Source organism: Typopeltis vanoorti, chromosome 11, assembly GCF_054136105.1.
Source record: "Typopeltis vanoorti isolate ZY-2024b chromosome 11, IOZ_Tvanoo_1.0, whole genome shotgun sequence".
Taxonomy (NCBI): domain Eukaryota; kingdom Metazoa; phylum Arthropoda; class Arachnida; order Uropygi; family Thelyphonidae; genus Typopeltis; species Typopeltis vanoorti.
Window position 1 is genome coordinate 26,944,569 of NC_143559.1, and position 15,322 is coordinate 26,959,890.

The window sequence follows — 15,322 nt, forward strand, 5'->3', positions numbered from 1 at the left end:
CAGCTTTTATAAGGGCTTTTCAACTTAAAGGTGAGTTAACTAGTAGCTTTCGGAGATGAAATGTTCTTCTCTCCGGTTTTTTTATTTTATTTTATTTTATTTTTTTATTTTTAATCCCGCTAAACTGGCGGACCAACCAGAACACACGCAATTACAGACGTAATGCACTGATCCCATAGCTTTACTTGCTTCGGCCATAATTCCAAGTGACTACTACCCGAGGATATTAGTGTACATTCAGATTACTTTTGATAATCAACGCTTTCGAAGCTACCATGGTTAAGTGGTTGTTGCTACTACGATACTTTTTTGATATTCTCTTCCGAATGTTGACTGGCACTGTTAAGAATATCACTTGTAAATAAATCTTATAGCTTTAAATCCGAAACGCCTCCCTAGCGTAATCAGCAAACGCCTTTAGGTTAAAAAGACCTGTATATTAATAAATTTATTATCCAGTTAATAAGCATGATCTTTACTCGTTCCTGAGAGCACCCAGTTCATTGTGCATTGTAGATAGTATCAAAGGGCGTTTGTCTAAAACAAGATTACATTGCTATACATTGTATGCCTGAATGATCGAGGTGCTGGCATCTCTCTTCTTCTGCAACTATGGATTCAAATCCTACTGCGTATGAATGTTTGAAAGTGGCAGATGATTTTTATAGCCGGTGAAAAAGTCGCGTTACTTATTGGAATCCTGAAATAACTTGAAAATGTCCCGCGTTTAGACTGTAAGGTATTAATTCTTTGATTTAATAAGACCTGACCACAGTGCTAATGTCTTTTGGGTTTCCAAGCTGATGCGGGAAAGTTATCCTTAAAAGAAGTACATCTTCAAATCAAAACGTAAATAATTATTTAAGTATATTTTGCGTATGAATTTTATATAGGGCGAAATCTAAGTTTATTGATTATGGGCTATGATTCCCATCTGATGATGATGAAGAAAAAAATCTTTTAGTTATTACTAACAGATGAATGAAAAGAGATTTTTATTCTGTAAATCCTGTCTTAACACAGAATCGAAGTAGTTGGATAGGGTGCGACTTTTTGACATCTGGAATGCGATTACCAAAACACGAAGATCTGAAATGAGAAATCGCACAACATAACACGCAGTTCATTTTGGTTTCTCTACTAAACAGATATTTTTTCGGCTAATAAATAGCGCAATTCTTTGTAGGATTTGTGGATAAATTTTCTATGGATTTGCCTTTACTAACAGTCTTCGAGGTTTTCTTAACAGACATCACAGGATTTCGTTTAAGGGAAAGCCTTTGCTGGTCTCAGTTTTGATAGTCTGTGTGTGATCTGGAGATGTATTGCTACATGAGAAAACAGCGTGCTCATTAAATCGAAGTGGCGATGGAAGAAAAAGCTTGGGGGAGGTCACGTGATATATAAAAACGGGAAAAGGCTGCTGAATCAGAACAAAGTGATGACAATGAACCGGTTTGTTAAGAGCCTCGGAGTGTGGAAGACTGTGTGAAACTGTCGAGCTCTCAGCTCATTATCTAGTTGCTACAGAGTTGAGTGTGACTAACAACAACAACAACAGCTAATAAGACACACCTTCAATGTAATTTTACTTCAGCGCCCTCTACGGCAAACATTTAGTAACATGGAATTTGTAATGAAGTCAGTAACCATTATAAGCATTGCAGAAGTGCTTAGCATTCATAGATGGTTGCAACCGGACTTAATAGTAGTGAACGTATAAAAAGGTCGTTGATATATACATAACGCAAATAGTTGATTATTAGTAATAATAAAAAACCACATTTACTTTAATTGTAGTATAAAATAATTTGTAATACACATTAGTGGAATAGCTGAAAACTCATCCACAAGTAGCATATTGAGCCCTCTCCAGATATATCCAAAATAGATGAATAAGATAATTAGATCTATTTATATCTAATGATACTATTTATATCATTTAATTGAGTCGAATTATTTATCTTTTAATTATATTTAGAAAATATTAATATATATTATCATTATAAGCTAATTTCTACGTTATATACAAGGAATACTCAGTGTAGTCGTTGCATTCATTCGAAATAATTCGAACCCATCCCTTGTGTTGATTGAATCCGTCTAGGACGCAAAAAACTTATGAAGACCTAATGTGAAAGTGCGTTAGCGAGCTTCATACTGAAGTAGCAGGTTTTTCATCCCGCAAAATTGGCATACTAGCCAGAAGAATATACAGAGCTAGCAAACATAATACACTGGCCGATGGCCTCAGGTGCTTTAGCTCTAATTCAAAAGGAACTCAATACAGATGATTCTACTTGAATTATTTGTAACGAAAGATGTTTATTCCGAAATGAGTTATTCCAGAATGAATTATTTTTTCAATTTTCATTCATTTTAAATTAATTATTTTTTAAATATATATATTTTAAAATTTTGATATTAAAGAAAATTTGGAACTGATATCCCGAATACAAAGGATTTTATACACTCTCATTCCTTTAGTTGTAACGCAGATTTCGTGTACTGCGAAGATGTGGAACATTAAATATAATAATGAAAATACGTTTATTACAGTGAAAAATAACAGTCAACTTCTCTATTATAGTTTCTCAAAAAATCTGTGACGTCGATTTATGTTTGTTATTAACAGATTTATTCCAATTATTTTCCTATACGATTTTGTAATAGGAATAATCGGTATGTTGCACTCAATTGTAAACTGTTTGAACGGTAAGGGTGAGCCGAACATTTTGCTTGAAAACTTCGGATAGAAATGAGTCATCTACATCAATAACATTATTCGCCAACGCACTCTTCACTTCAGTGGTAATCAGTAAAAATAAATTCTGAAGGAACTGCCAGGCACATGTGTTTTAACAAAAGCAAATCAATAATAAATTGTGGTGTGATAAATTATGATACAGTCCTTTTAAGAACCAAATAAACAAAAATACAGCAAGAATACGTTTTCAGGAAAATAAGTGGAAAACGAATTTTTAAAACAGATATACATTCACTGTTAATTTTTAACACCGAACTAGTTCCTTTGGTGGTGATAGCATGCCTGATTTCAATGAATAATAATGTTATACAGTTTTTATTTTTATACACTGATTACCATGTATAATTATGCATACGATTTCATAAAAATATTAAGTTGATTTAGTCTCGTAATTTCTAATAATTTAAAACCTCACCTTTACAATATATAGTAAGTCATTAATTATTTCGGGGAAAGAACTATTTTGGTGTTAGCAGCAGCTGTGAATCCGAAGATGAAGTGATGCAACAATTCTCGCATTTTGTTATACATTTCTTGGGTACTATAGATATGTTGAAACAACTAACGGCGAAACGGGAAAAAATGTCGAAATATATATATAAACTTGAGGCTGAAGAGATCTTACTGATATTCCATACAGATCGCACTTCTTTTTATTTTATTTTATTTTATTTTATTTTATTTAACGGGATAATCAGCAGCATCTTGTGGACGCGAAAGCAGAATGCTTGTGGTTGTCCTCAGCCCAAGAGAAGATCGATGCCCTCGGGGAGAAGTCGAATATGTATCACGAACTTCGTCAGCTGCACTTTATTGATTCTTTTGGGCATTATTACAAGCAGATTCGAGTGTTGAAAAATCTCCCTTTGTGTGGGGAGGAGTGGGGAAGAAGAGATCTTTGGGATTTTCTTTTTTTTTTTTAATGAAATATATCAATTTAATCTTGTAGTGATATTTTAATACCAAAAAATAAAAAAAATAAAAATAAGCGCGAACAACAAATTATTCTAGTCATTAACTTAAGAGGAGCTTCTAGCATTCCACAAAAAGAACTTAGATTTTTTCTTTCAAATGAAGCTGTCAGAGTGAAAGTGGACTGTGATTACAGTAATATACTTTTCCCCCGTCATTTATCGAAAGCCGTAAACTTTACACGAGCGAACAATTTCGAAAGTATGTCTTCGAGAAGCTAGATTAAGTGGAACGAAGTACTTCAAACTCTTACAGATGTTCTTAAAAATTAGATATTCCCAATAATTGGTTTAAAGTGCCAACCTGGTTGCTGAATGGTTGACGTATACTCTCCAACCAACAGGCTACGGGTTCGAATCTGCCATGTGCGTGGTTAGTAACTGTCTTTAGGTGGGAGATAAATTTCTTCGTCAGGTGTGAGACCACTGCCCTACTTACTGGAGACCTGGAGTAGCTTGAAAAAAAAATCCATGTTAAGAGCAGGGTTTCCGATCTCTGTAAGAACTACATTATAATTAATAAAAATATAGAAAAAAAAATCATTCCTCCACCCATGGTAATAGCGTTATTGCTTTAAATATATAGTGGGAGTCACATTTAAAAATAAATAACGCCTTATATAATATCATTACCTGAAAATCATAATAGTTAATGATTTTCAGTAATTTACTGTTCGGCTTTCAGTAATTTTATGAATTTAAAAATGTAACGGCAACCTAAGAAAATCTTGTATTTAAGCATATAAAAAGTGCTGAAATAATTAACGAATATACTGTAAACCCGTTGGAAATTTATCAGTCAGAGCAAACTTTGGCAAATATTTTCATCTTGTTTTTTATAAACCCATTGTGAATTCCCTTGATTCTGTATATGTAGTTTGTATTACGGGAAAGATGATATTGTGAAGGAACTTTTCGATTAGCTATCAGTCTCTTCTTATTCAAATAAATAAAAAGAGGAAAAAGAACTTTCTGAAAATTAATTACACTAAATTTTTCATGAAGTGTGTCAATGAATAAGAATACCTTATACTGTATAAGAATACCTTTATGAAATTCACCTTTTCATGATTGCCTGCATTCATAAATTTTATTTAGCTTAATTTTGCAAGTAAATGGTTCAGCTGAAATGGCGTGACAGATTTAAAATGAGTGATCTTAAATACAAAATTTTATTAAATCTCATTAGAACAGGGGAATTATATTTCCAATAATTACTAAAAAACGGAATTATGACGAACTAATAGGACACTGGTTTAACGATGGAAAATTATTCTTCTTAAGAGGATACGCATAAAGCTGAATGCACTAGTCGACCAAATTGAAAGAACAGAATGTTTTTCATGAATATTTTATTTCGAACAGTGTCTCCGAAGGCGAATATTTGATATAATGGACATTCCGTCATCATCTAACTTCCGAGTACCTAATAGAAATTGATCCACCACTCAGCAGGTCTACACAAAATGCAAATTACTTATGCGTATAAAAACATGGGTTGCAATCACGTCACTTCATTCCTTTCTTTTGGCTTCTTCAGTGGATTAGCAACATGTTCAGCACCTTCACTATGGCAAGTCACCATCATTTAGATGATTCTTTGAAGTTCTGGACACCGTTGCTTGACTTGAATCTGGACAGTTGCATTCGAAGGTAGCATTGGCACCACGGACGCAATTTCATTAGACAGGATCCATTACAAGAGGAGCTGCCAAGGTCTCTAGTCCTATGTCAACCTGAAGAGACCACTATTTGGTTCTAACAGCAAGACGGAGCCCTAAGATGTCCTGTCGTCAACTGTCTCTTGAGATTGCTTCGGTCACTGGTGAAAACATTTCCAACTGAACTGTTTTAAATAGGCTCAATTCAAGCGGTCACTATACAAAGAAACTAGTAGTTTGTATCCCGTTAAACACAAATCTTCACAGGATCTTCTACTCCAGTCATCTCTCTAATTTCAGTATTATTCTATCCCATTTTGTTAGGTGGAGCATTCTTCTATCCAAATAGGAAAACAGATTGCGTGTGGCTTTTTGGGCTACACGCAACCTGTCTTTCTGTTGTTGTTTTTTTCTAGTTGTTTTCCCATGTCTCACTTCCCTAAGTTGAATAATGCATATGTTTAAGAAACTTTCTTTTTAGGCAGATAAATCTTTATACAACCAAAATGCTTTGCTTTCATGTCTGATTCTTCTACTTATTTCTTTATATTGTTTTTCCTTAAAACTAATTAACCAAGGTAAATGTAATCCTTAACAAGAGTCCTTTAATAAAATTGGAGATGGGCTGGCCATATTAGTAGAATGTTAGACGAAAGGTGGACAAAATTAATCACGGAGTGGATACCAAGAGAAAGAAAGGTCGCCAGAGAACAAGATGGAGACTTGGTCTGCAAAAGTTTAACATGCGGTGGTGGAATTGGCTAAAGACAGAAGTGGAAAGTTAGGGAGAGGCTTATATCCAGCAGTGGATGGAAAGAGGCTAATGAACAACAACCACAAATCACACCAGAGCTCATCCAAACTGGTGCCATGAACATGTGATTTTGGAGTCTTGACAAGTGGGGTACAGTTCTGTTCTGAGTTCTGTTTTTGGCTGCAAACGGATTCTATACATTAATTTGGAGAGAACAAAAAATATGGTACCATCCGTCAAAATCAAAGATATTTACGGTGGAGGAAGTGTTTTCGTGGGGAGCGGAACGATCAATGACCACTTCATATTTTTGATAGTTACCATAACTGCACAGAAGTATCATGAACAGATACTTCTGTTCGTGATCTGCGAACTCTGTGTACGACTTTATAGGAGTGCGGTTATCCCAGATTTTGCTTTAATGCATGACAGCATCAGTGCCCGTAGAGCCTAAGTGGCGGAAGTGCATCTTGAAACTGAAGATATCCAACGACTGACCTGACAAGTGCGATCATCAGACGTAAATCCGATCAACTATGTGTAGAACGTCATTGTGAGTCGCATTGCACGGCCACGGAAGAATGGGATTTGTTGCCACAGAATCTTTGACAACCGTATATCGAGCAAGGCCCAAACTTTTAGCTGTTTTAGAGGAGATCGTCGTACTAATATTATATGATCATAATTTCAAGCATATTGTGTCGACTTCTGTAATGTAATTTTTTGGTAATTTGTATTCACTCCTGTGTTGTACTTTATACCTGACGGTCGTTTCTCGCTGAATATCCTCATTTCATTATTTTATTGTACACCGGTTGCATACTATACTAAACCTAAGAGTTTATATTATATTTTCCAAATATTTGTTAATTTTGGCGAGCAGTGTAGACATTGGGTTTAGCAGCTTTTTATAGTTTACGTTTTCAGTAAACCGGCGCTTCTCAGATTTTTTCATCTCAGGACGTTAGTTTTAAAAAAAATTGGAGAACCCCAAAGAGATTTTGTTTGAGTTGTTATATCTATCGATAATTATCACATTAGAAATTAAAACTGAGAAATTTTAAAAATATTTATGTATTAATTCATTTAAAAATAACAGTCCCATTACATGTTAACGTAACATTTTTTATGAAAAATAGCTATTTTCTAATTAAAAAATATAAATAAATAAGGGATAAGAGTATACTGCATAGCATTGTTTTGCATTTTTTTCAAATCTCTTTAATATCTGAATTAACAGAATTCGCTTATCTATTTCTGCATTCAGTCTGTTGCGACGAAGATATGAAGAAAATCCAGTCGTACAGAGATATGTAGTTGGAAAAATGAGAAGTATTTTAATTGCCTTTTCTTACCTCGCTGACTCCCCCCCCCCCCACCTCAAGCTCTGCGGACCACACTTTAAGAGAAATTTGTTACGGATAATATTTGTTATTCAAGTGTGGCAGTATTTTGTAAAACGAATGTTAAAAGTTATATTGCCTTTATGAAATCGTCTACCCCTTTTTGGTACTCTGGATATCTAATTTTGTTTTGCCTTATTTTTCCCACTACAGTTCAGCCCAGATGAAACCAGTTCGAATTTTAATAGATATGTTTGGTATCAAATTTCATTAAATTATATCCAGCTAGTGGGGAATTGTTACTATCAATGGGAATCATTTTTCTGAATAAAACTGACCAGATTGAAACCAGAATTGAACCACACGAATATTCTTGCGTACATCCTAAATCCTAATTGTATTAAATTTCATCCGACCAGAGAAGAGTTATTATTGCAATACATTGCCGATTGTTCGCCAACTAGATAGCACACTGCTCTCTAACCAGCATGCTGCAAGTTCGATTTCCACTGTGAGTGTGGATGTTTTTGATATTTCAGGAGGCAGATTAATGCCATCGCTTGGTGTTAGGACCATAATCCCCCTTACTATATATTGGTTTTCATGGTCCAAGCTTAAGTCAAATATTTTTTTAACATGAAAATTTTAACATTACAATTCGTAAAGTCGCATGAAAGCGACTTTACGAATTGTAAAGTAGGGGGAAATGGCAATACGACTTTACAGTGCTTATGCATTTATCTTTGAATATGCTAAAAATGAGAGATAATAAGATTCAGTTCTAGATATAAATTAGTTCATGTATCCGAGACGTTTATCCAAGAGATTTCCATTTCGTGTAATTTTAAGGAAGGAGAGGGAAGTTTTTGTCACCAAAAGTATCATTCAGAAGACGTTTTTGCTTTCATTTGGTGGTATATTGCATTGTTTTTAGTGACATTCAATTGTAATTCTTTGTTCTTATAACATCCAGATCTTGGGTTGATTATTTTTTTCTGAAATATCCTTTGGTAATCAGAACAGTAAAACTAAAATGGAAGAAATTTATTGCCTGTACTTAAGAAACAGCGGATAAACTGAGAATGGTACATGCTTCTGTTTAAAATGTATACACAAACACAATGCTAACGCGAGCGCTTTATGTGTTTATATTATGTATATATCCAAATATGGAAACGTGTATTACAGAAAGTATCTTCAGTATATTAATTTAAAATTAAATGACAACAGTACAGAAGTGCATAATTTTTGAACGTGTTGTACATGTTTGGAATAATTTGCACAAAAAAATGTCTTTGTGTGTTCCTAAAGAAAATAAAATTAAGTAGGTTACATATGCACTATCTTCCTCACCTCTTAACGACAGCCTCAATTTTCCAAGCATTGATGAGTGGGACCCACAATCCAGGTGCGTTTCTCCCGATGAAAGGAGGTATGTGAGGAACTGTGTAGGATCTTCAACTATTATTATGTGTGGATGTTTCTGGATGACGAACCGCATCATTTGCTGTTGACTCTTAGTTGACGGATCGACGTTTCCTTACCACTGACTGTGCCTCCGTCACGAGATTTTTTTTTTTAAAGAGAGTGGGGGATTAGAGATATTCAAACTGTTTTGTTTATGTTCATCTTTCTGTTCTTTGGCGACTGTTGTGCTCTTGTCTTCTTAGGTAGAACTGTGATTAACCTACAGTTGGTTTGCCATTTCATCGATGGTAGCTCTCCAGTTTAAGTACAGGTGCACGGGCTTTTATAATGTTCTCATCAGTCGTTGATGTGAATGGGTTTCTCTGATCGTTCATCAGCTACATTTGTTCGACCGTTTGTGAACATAAATCCACTATTGCAGCAAGACATGCACATACTGGACTTTTTTTTTTACATTACTGGACATTACAACTGAAATTTTTACATGCATTGCTTTCATCCCGCAGTCATCGAATTATGGAAACTTTGTTTCCATGATTCGATTACTGTGGATTGAAATTACTTTGTTTAGCGCATATAGTCAGGAAGTTGCGTAATCGCGCGGATAATGTTACACGATAACTGGTTAATGTGAAATATCTAAGTGAAATAAATGACGGTTTACGATTCTTTGAGCAGTCATCATTGAAACCATTCGGAAATAAATAAGATAAACTTTCAGGATATTTTAGTGTATTTGTTATATATTAATATACACATTCTAGATAAGCTTTAGTGTTGGAGTTGGAATGACTATCGCAGGGGTCATTTTTTTTATTAAGACATCTAGATTGAATCATTGTCCGGCACGAAAGAAGAGTCAAAGCCACGTGTGTGCACCTCAGATTTTGATGTCAGTATTTCAGTTGTCTGGTTATTCGTTTTATACAATCGCACAAAGGCACACTAACCACCAAATTATTCATATCTATCGGATATGGAAGACCAAAGTTCGATTCCGTTCCAGAACTCCAAGAACATTTACTTTCCATTTGAAGGTGAGTTAGCCAGTCTGATACAGAAGATGGAAGGGTTTGTATCTTGCAAAACCGGCACACCGTTTTGTACACTTTACAGAAAGAGAATACATCGGCATCAAGCTTTGGTTCTTCAGCTGTAATCACAAATAAGACAACAGCAGCAACATCTTCGAGTTGAATTGTAGATAAGAAAATAATCATGAATAACCCGTAGATATACTGTATGTTGAGTCAAAGTTTGAACGTATAACTGTTCTAGTTTTCATGTTGTTCATCCTAAACAAAGTATTTATCATCATTCTGCTGCTGCATTTCTAAGAGGAAAATTTCTATTAATTCCTGATGGATAGCATTTGCAAATACTTAAGCACGCGAGTTTTCATAGCCCATTCAGTGTCGACGGTTTTCTTTAGTTGGAAAGACTCTGCACCAAACTAAGTGCTAAGCCTTGAGTTCCGAAGAATCTGAACTCGGCGAACTTTTACAAGCTATTCACTTAAAGGTAAGTTATCTGGTCTCATACGGCAATGGAAGGGTGTTTTCATCTCACAAAAAACCAGCCAGAAGAACACACGCGATTAACAGGCTTCGGCTGTAATTCCATCTTAACAAACAGGTCAGTCTTCACATGAACTTTCTTGGTAATGATTTCTTACCCGTTCCTTGAATATCCGGATGAGGTTGGATATTATATTAGTGCATTGAATTGGAGACTGGCTATCGGATAGGTATCAGCAATTGTGTATGGGGGAGCAATATCCAGGAAGAGGAAAGTCACTAGTGGTGTGCCTTCGGTGGGGGGTCTGTTTTAGGGCTATTGCTGTTTAGCCTATATTTAATGATATTGGTGAAGATTTAGATGGGTATATTCAGTTGTTTGCAGATGATGCAAAGTTGGGACGAACTATGAAGAGTAAAGACGATGTTGTGGCCTTACAAGAAGACTTGAATAAATTGAATGAATGGGGATGCGAGTTCGATGTTGCGAAATGTAAGGTTTTAAAATTAAAAAAAAAACAACAAAGATGGGATGTAGAATTTATGACTGGTGGGGATATATTGTTGGAGGTGGAGGAAATAAGAGATCTTGAGGGTGATAGTGGATAAGGATCTGAAATTTAGGGATTCGTTGCCAAAATTGTGAGGACAACACAAAGAATTCTGGGAATGATGCGGAGGACACTGACTTGTAGAAGTAAGGAGATTCTTGTTCCACTCTATAAGGCTTTGATTAGGCCACATATGCACTTCTCTGCACAGATTTGGTCACCTGGTTTTCAAAAGGACGAAGAGATGTTGGAAAAGGTCCAGAGACGACTTACTAAGATAGTTTCTGATCTGTGGAATATCGAATATGAGGAAAGGTTGAGAAGATGCAATTTATAGTCTAGTGGATAGGAGGAAAAGGAGTGATATAATAGAGACCTACAAGTTAGTAAGGGGTTGTTATAAGATCATTGTTGGAGAGGTTTTACAGCAAACGGTGGGAGATAAGGGGAGAATCAGAGGACATCCCTGGAAGCAGGTTTATTGCATGTAGAGTTGTGAATGATTGGAATGCCTTGTCTGTGAGTGTTGTGTCTGCAAAGAATTTGAGTGTGTTTAAGGTGTGGTATGATGAGCTGTGTGTATGACAAAATGACCTCCTAGATGAGTCTTCTACTCCACGGGGTCTTCGGATAATAATAATAAACCCTTGATCTCAGTTGTTATCTTGCTGTTTCTGGATATATTAGTTTAGCAATCTGTTCACACATTTAACTTTGAATAATCGTGTGAATCGTCTTCAAGCTTACTGTCTTTTATTGTAGTAAAATTTTGTAGATAAAAAACACGTTGAAAAAAAAGTTTATTAAAAACTTGACATCTTATATATATCTCTAATGTGAACACTACCACCAGAGCAAAAAAAAATAAATAAATAAATAAAAGATAAACATTGAACGCATTTTAAAGTGCAGTACTACACTTGAGATTTCTTTCAATTACTGTAATAGTGGAGAATAGTTTGCATCACGTGCCGTAGATATATATTATTCTTTTACGATAATCCCAGTTACAATGGTTGGTAATCTGTAGCATATTAGCACAGTGGATAGTCTAAGGATTGAATAAATATGGAAAAACCTACTTTTTTTTATCAAGTCATTTGAGGTCTGTAGTGTGCAAGACAGTAGTCTCACTACGGGCATTGAAAATCACCTTTCGCCTGGAAAAGTCTTTAGACTGACAACGACTCGAATTTCCGCAGTCTGTGTCTGTTGGCAGTAAGAGAGAGAAAGATCCAGTTAGATACCAAATCTAACTACCTTTTCATACAATACAATATGAGATATGTCTTTTTCTTGCTAGCTTTATTATCATTCATACCATGAGGTTCGTGCGTCTCATGTTGGGAGAAACTGCGTAGTAACCTTTTGTGTGTACTAAAATTTAATTACTAGGAGTTAGCATACACCACTCACATGAACAAACTCATATTGAGAACTTATTGCTAGTATGTGCGTATTAAATTAGTTTATCTTATGAAACATTAGTTTTGCTTAACTTATCTCTATAGTTAAGCTCGCTCTCATTAGTCTCTGTCATTAACTTACAAGGCTTATCAGCACTCATCTTTATTAGTGGATAAATACAGCCGAGTACTTCCTAAGGACTTTAATTAAAGTACAACAACAATCACTACATTTGACGGCCCGAAAGTGTAGCTAATTCTGTTAAGCACATTATGTTATCGGCTAAATTACATTCTAATCTACACCGCACGGTTCTGTAAGTGCTCATTTGAAGCAAAGTACTTAATTAGCGACACGAGGACGTGTGCACCTTAATTACATTTATGCATTACTTGCCAATCGCTGGTTCTTCTGCCACTTGATAATTGACTATCCTAAGCTGTATGACTCGATTAGGTTATAATCTAGTATGGCTGAAATTATCTGCCGTTTTCCATAAAATGACCTTCAGCAGTGTTACTCATCACTGTGCGATATCATAGCGATCATAACTATGAAGTCTATCTCGATTGACCCTCGATCATGGCTTCAGTATGAGTTCACCACAGAAAACTAATGATGAAACGAATTTTTTTTTCTATTTCTCACGAATAATATATATATATATAAAGAAAGTTTCCCTTTGCATCGAAACGTCAAAACTCCGTCTGTTAAACTAGCAATGTTTAAATAAATCGATAGAATTATCGATTTATTTAAATTGCTGCTATACACTATCTATAGGCTATCTATCGATTTGGATGCTTCAACGAAAAATATGACTTGACGCGTGATATCCTGGATAAGGTTTTCCTTTCCTAATTAGTTGGGAGTTGGGTTTTCATCCAGCAAAGACAAATCAGTCGGAAAGTAAAACTTAAGGACCAAACCACAACAGCGAACGTATAATAGACACACTGTAGGTGGCCTGAATTCAGGCTTTTCCACCGAAAAGAGTCTAAACCATAGGGATACCAGATTTACTCCATAGGATACCTAGGAATGACTTGAATTAAGGGATAAAAGTATTGGAATCTAAAGGCAGAAAAAAATCGTGAACCTGAATTAGGGGTAATAAGGACCATCAGAAAGGGAAACGCCTGGGTAAAAACCAAACAGTGGACTCTATCCAAGGACTGTTTTATGTAATAGCGCCATCCTCCCATATACAGTATCCGACAGATTACTAGATATACATATAATTTGCATAAGCAGCCATAGAACTTGAATTTAAGAGAGTGAAACTGTGAATTTAGAAAATAGCCTTGTGTATTCGACAGAGTTGGTTGAGATCCTGCCTGCTGTTTTTAAAAGTTAATGCTCTGCAATCCAAGTAGTTGTTTGCGCAAGGGCATTTATCTTAAATTTTGATATGGCTTACATTTTTTTCAGAATATAAAAATTACAACTGGTGATATGTCATAAACAGTTCAATGTATCACATACAATAATTTAACATAAAATTACTATTAGACGCTCTAACAAAAGTGATTAATATAGAATGTCTAACTAACGGTACTTTCACAACAAAAACAGAGAAACCCGCAGAGTTATATATCGAGTGAAGAAAAGAAACGCATCAAATATATTCATGAAGTCCTGAGAATCCTGAAGTCAAAATTTTCCAGAGTTGCAATATCATCTTCCAGCATGACATTGTTACTGCCCTCAAAAAGAAATAAAAAGAAAATGGAATAAAATTTACAAACCTCTTTGCTAATCTCTTATCCACAGTTGACTAACTGTTTGCAGTATCGCTTCTTTCGAGATAGGACAAGACCTCGGTTGCTATCAGACAAATTCAGTCCTTTCAGCTGACATTACACTGTGCTCCTCAGTGGTAACATTTCTTTATTCCATCGAGAAATGTTACCTCTGGAACGCAGGAAATCTCGTTAACTACAGGACTAAAGATGTATTTGACCGTCTTAATAGTAAAAAAAAAAAAAATGTCATTATCTTATTAAATTCAAAGTGTTCACCGCACGTATTTACAAGTGCTCTACCAACATAAACTGTTACAACGTAAAATCTTAATTTCAAATAGAAATTTATGTCAAAATAAAACATTTTGACTTAATTAGCTCTGACATTCTGCACAAAAAAGCAATCTTCTTAAAAGCACTCTAAAAGATAATTTATAGCGGCTCTAATTTTAATGGTGAAGTGATTTAATAATAAAATGATAAACACTTAAACGAGATAACGGTCTTGGATAACATTAACCATGTCCTCTCTCCCCGTTTTCTTTCCAAATAACAATATTATCTTGCGAGCCATGAAAATATCTGACAGACCTACTCTTCCGCTTCCCATTTTCTTTAAGTCTGTAGCACAATGAAGAATATTTACAGGTACCAATCATCTCAAGCAAAGGTCGTATTGAAAGTAAATTAACATCGAAATTATTCTGAAACTACTTATTTTTCTCAAATGGTATACTTACCATCACGCCGACTTGTCTGTAAATGATAGGTACATTCCTCTGATTGAAGGCAGCTCTTTTTGTGTAAACCACTATCACCACTGCACAGAATTCCTCCGTTGACTTCTTCTGTTTCTTCAATATCCACTATTAGTATTTAGCGCACTTTAAGTGTTCTAATGACACAACTAATGTATGTTTACTTCGTTGCAGTCCAACGAATGCGATCTGTGAAATACTAGTCGGTCCTTTACTAACAATTACTGCACAGGTGTAAACGTACGGCAGACGGCATGCGTCCGATACCGTATCTGAAACACCAACATCGCAAGAATCGCTATCTTTCAGAGGGCATAACTTTCTCATGACCTCAGTAGATGTTCGTCAGCTCCGCCTTGTAAGGGACAGCCAAAGTGTCCCGTTATCGGACTGTTAGTCCCCATGTGACCTCCCATCACC

At 35.3% G+C, this 15,322-nt stretch overlaps 1 protein-coding gene across 1 annotated transcript in view; it reads right to left on the minus strand.

Annotated features, from left to right (window-relative positions):
- Positions 1-15,136, minus strand: part of LOC150101395 (uncharacterized) — a 334,623-nt gene extending 319,487 nt beyond the window's left edge. The window contains exon 1 of the mRNA XM_090400549.1: positions 14,885-15,136. The gene's annotated coding sequence lies outside the window, so the exon portion shown is untranslated. The remainder of the gene's footprint in view (positions 1-14,884) is intronic.
- Positions 15,137-15,322: the final 186 nt, after the last annotated feature.